We start from the raw sequence: 5,459 nt of genomic DNA, 5'->3' as shown, positions 1-5,459 counted from the left end.
GAACAAATCTACCTGTTGACTTAATAAGATGATATTACATTATTCACCATAAGATGATATTACATATAACATTATTCACCATATTTCAACATTGTGAACATAACGGTGGATTGTACTAATGCATCTTTCAACTATTGATTATAAGCATAACCATTATTATGCCATATATGAACAAAATAAAACTAACATCATTTGATCTACAACTAAATCGGATGGTTGAAAAAAAATAGGCTAGCGATATAGTTTTTGCCATTTCCATACTATTCTTTACTTAACTAACAATGCCACAAGACTTAATTAATGGCCAACTTTATGCCATATTTCCTATTTTTTTGATAATTCAATCAAAACTATACATAATGAAATTCTGAAATATATAACACTATTACAACACTTATACAAACTTCAAATGGGAATGATTAACTATAGACATTATGTCAAACATACTACCATGTTAAATAACTAAACCAAAACTGAAATTTAAACTAATAGATTAAAACGAGTAAAAGACATAATTATAATCCCAAACTTCATTTTTTCTTCCAATGTTCTTTTCACAACATGAATCTTAAAATATGTACCTGGAAATGAGGGCAGAAGGGGTAAATTTCAGCAGTAGCAGCAGTAACAAAATCAGCAGAATACCAGTATTTCCACAGATTTGAGCAACAAAAACAGGACCCGAGGAACCCAGATATGCAGGAGCAAAGCTTCTTAAAGAATTTCAGATTTTAAAACCAAGCAGTATCAACAAACAGACCCGGACAGATTCCAGAAAAATAATGTTTCAGATTTCCCTTTCCTTTTTTTTATTATCTGTCTCAGACTCTATGTGTATATGAGCGTGCTTTTTTTTCTGTTTCTTTTTTCTATTTTTCTTCTTCCTTTTCAGATTTCTGTTTCTGCTTTTGTGTGTTTTTTTCCTCTCTTAACTTCTATCCAGATTTTCTCTCTGTGTATATGTATTTCTGTATGTATTAAAATCTCCGTCCCTCTCTTAAAAATCTGCTTCCTGTATTTATACAGGTCTGCCCCTTTCCTTTTAGTGCTGCCTGGACCCCCTTCTTCTTTTAAAAACCAGAAAATCCCATTAAAATCTGCTTTTACCACTTTAAATCACATTAAGTGATCTTTTCCTGATTTTCAGCATTCCCATTACCCTTTGTTTCCCATTATTACATTAAATTATATCCATTACACTCCACTATCAGCGCACTACTATTATCAAATTACTCTCACTATTTTATTCCTCAAATACCCCTGAAATCCTACTGTAATTACTGTTCTTAATACAAAATCAGAACAGATTCTACACTCTGTTCAAACAGCTATAACCAATCCTATTAACATTATCTAATCAAATCTTAACACAGTTGTATCTAATCGACCCTTGTAAACTTGAATTCAAACCCAACATCACATTAATATTACACTGAATTCAGCATAACAATTCAAACTGAACTTCAACATTTAACTAAAATCAAACAAAAACATGAGCATTGTCAATATACTGACAATGCCCTGAAACTTAATGTTCAAAAATCAACACACACACAGCATTCATTTGACAGACTCATTGAGCTATAAGGATGATTTAATTGACGAGTATTAATCAACTGACTATTTATAACATTTGTCAAAAAATATAAACAGATTATTTCAATCAGCATTTTCAGAAATAAGGATCCATAATATAACTAATCGACGAATTTAATCGAGTCGATTACACATATTGAAAACAATCACAACAAATAGAAACAATGCCACAATTCTGATCAAATAAACAGGTATGAGGCAGAATCATAGAATCAAATGAAACAAATATGAAAAATTACACAGACAACTAAAATAGGCAACAATATACACGTAGGAAACAAAAAGAAATAGGAAAAATACCTCTGAATCTTTAAATTTACACGGACTCAGACTCAACTTGGATTCGGACCTTTTTTTGAGGCTGAACAGACTTTATTCGAAGTATTCTCAATTGAGAATACCTCGATTAAAGTCTCTTAGACCTCAATCCCTCACTTGAATTGGAAAAATTCCATGACTGGAAATTTTTAGGGTTTCAGATTTTTTGATTTCAAATCCGAACATTTCTAGGTATATTCGAATCAAACCAATGGTGTTCTAGGCACGAGGGGGGTCAGGCGGATAACTGGTGTGAGTTTGAGGTAGGTTGGGATAGGGTCAGGTTTCACTCGAATCTTCAGATGAAGATTCGAGCAGTTCCAGGAGGATTCGAACCATGCTATTAACAGATCCGTAGTGAGGGTAGTTAGGGGAAGCTGTGGTGTTAATTTGGAGGCCATTGGAGAAGATAAGGTTTTCAGGCCAACCTTCGATTTAACATTCGAAGGGTTGGGGACTGATTCGAAGGAAACTGACACCAGATCCGTAAAGAGGGGGTTGTGAGGAGTCGAGGGTGTTAAGGTGGGGTTGTTTGGACTACCGGAACCGCCGTGAGGCGATTTCCGGTAGGCGGTGTACGGTGGTAAATGGCGGAGTTCATCAGACCTCTTGAAAGAGATGATGAACAGGACACAGGGGTGGGGTATTTGGTTTGGGGGCTGGGGTGTGGATTGGAGTTATATACGAGTGGGGTGGATTGATCTCATCCGTTGGATCAATTAAGATGCACGGTTAAGATTAATTCACTTAACCAAACGATGTCGTTTGGTTTAAGTTGGGGAAAGGGGTCAGCCCGGGGGTGATATGGATCGGGTTTGGATGAGTTCCTGAGGCCGTTGGATCAAGATAGATGAACGGTTCAGATCTGATAGCTTAAAACGCCGTCGTTTCATTTAAGCAATGGCTGAACTGGACCGTTTGATTGAAACGAATCAAAGGCCCAGATTTGAAGTGCCCATACGGCGTCGTTTGGATTTGGTTGTATGCATACTGGACTTGGCCGGGTATTTTGATTGGGCTGTGGGAAATTGGTTTTGTTTAGGCCTGGATTTCAGTCCAGGTCCGATTTTTATTTTTATAACTTATTTTATATTTCCTAATTTTAATCCTAATTATAAAAATTCTAATTAAAATTATAAAAACAAAGTTATCCTTACAAAATATTAATTATTATTTTTTATCAACTATTTAACACATAGACAAAATGTTAATCACACAGTGAAACATTAAAACTAGAACAAATGCATATTTTTGTGATTTTATTTAAATTATATTTTAAATGCCTAATTAAATCCTATATATGCATGCGACATGTATTTTTATTTTGTTTTCGTTTAATTATAACAAAACAAACATTTACGGACAAAGCACAAATAATTAACAAATGTCACACCAATTCTAAAAATTGCACACTAAGAGAATTTTGTTTTATTTTTTGATTTATTTTAGAGTATTTTTCGTAAGGCAAAAATCACGTGCTCACATGATGTAAACCAACTTATCAAGATAAACTTTCTTGAGTAGAAAATCTGGAAATTATGCTCGAAATTAAATTATTGAGCAAGTTACCTCGTAAAACATCATATTGCGGGTTAATAATAATCGCACATGTAACCATCTCATAGATGCATCTTATGTGGTATACATGTCAAATGAATGGGTCCATATTCACCTTTTATATTTCCAGCATTCATGGGATTCAATCCCAGTTTTAGTTGGTCTATTAATTAATGAGAACAAACAATATAAAAGAATTCGTTTAATTTTTACCCATGTAGATTCTCTTTTATTTTTGCACATCATACTTAAATTAATATGGCTAAACCAATTATGCCAACTGAATAAATTATCAATATTGATAAACTTCTGATTTACACATGGCATGTGCATTATCAATAAACTCCAAGTTTATTATGATATGAGTTTTTATATCAATAAACATCTACTTTATTGTGACATTCTTTTATTTATGTAGTACAAATTGGAGAATAAAGCGGGTAACTTTTCACATACATATTATCCCACTACAAGTTGTAGTAATAGAAGATATTAAATCTTTCCTTTATTTATAGTCTCAATATAATCAACCGTTTTCGCGTGTACTTTGGAAACTGAATAAGTTTCTTTGAGATTTACTACAACATAATACCTTATTGGTAATCAATTGTGTTTCTCCAAAATAGTAATAATTGGCTCTTCCAGAACTCTCAATTAATTTGGTACTACCACATATTCATCAACATCCATATGATGAATATCTCTTTTAAAGAGAAAGTTATATCATTATGGTTATGGTCAAAATTATATGCAAGATCTGTTTCTTGCATTACCGTTGTCTTTTAATAATTACATTGCCAAAATATTTTGGCGTACAATAAGTACGTGATTAACGATCATTTATGCCATAATAATGACATTATTTTCTTATTTCCTCTCAAACCTCCCTCTACAGGTGAGTGTGGTATATTCACTACCACTAGCACGCTCATATTCTTCCAACAATGAATATGTATTCATAAATTAGATGTTTTCACATTCACATCATGAATGGACAATAATCATTTATATGTGTTTTATAAAATTTCATGTTAAATCGATGACAAATATTACTTTCACAGAGTGAAGGATTATTTTGAGAATCCTTATTGTTCTCATTACCACAATAATGACGATTATAATTTCGTCTATTGTCACGTCCACATCCATTGATACATTCATAGTAATAATTTTCTCTTCTTTCAGACTTATCACATACTGCTATCACATTCTCTAAAGGGAATGAGAATGGAGTAAATTCAGTGGGACGGGTTTTTAATTCTTTGCCCACAATCATACATGAATTTGATCATGGCAAGATATAGAAATTTTACCACTTTGGGTGGTTATAATTTCTTTCAAACTCCATTAGAGTTACAATCACAATTTATCGTCTTTGCTTGTATTTAAAATCAAATTATAGAATGTCAAGAATTTGAAAGAGAAAAGTCAAATACTTACATTAAATCCTGAATTTAATCATGAAGGATGTTCATGGAACAATTGACAATCATTATGCTCAATCCCAAAGCTTCTACTCAATAGGTTAAAGTCTTGGCTGATAATGTGTTATAAAACAATAAAGAGAACAAGAGCAATATTGCAGAGAAAGAGAGAGGAAATTCTTATTGAATTTTGGGATAATTTACAATGGAATAAGATCCCTCTATTTATAGGGGAAAAATGACTTAGCCACAAAGTAAAACTCTCTACAAGATAGACATTCACTCTAAATAGAATTCTATTCATATCAGGTATAATTAAAACCGGTAAAGAATACGCAAAATGGTAGTTCAACATAAGCGCGAGTTAAGGTAAGAAAAATTAAAATTCATGGCGGGTAGGAGTAGCAGTAGGTTAGCCTTGTATTTTTTCCTAACAGAAAAGTACGATTTAGAATGAAACATGGTTGAACGTTAAAAACATCCCTTCCACATAAATCGGTTAGTCACTAGTTCAGATCAGTGGGTTTATTATTTAATCATAATAAACAAGGAAAGACAAGGAAA

This window comes from Nicotiana sylvestris, chromosome 6 (assembly GCF_000393655.2).
Source record: "Nicotiana sylvestris chromosome 6, ASM39365v2, whole genome shotgun sequence".
In the NCBI taxonomy this organism is placed as follows: domain Eukaryota; kingdom Viridiplantae; phylum Streptophyta; class Magnoliopsida; order Solanales; family Solanaceae; genus Nicotiana; species Nicotiana sylvestris.
Note: the sequence above shows the minus strand (reverse complement) of the source record.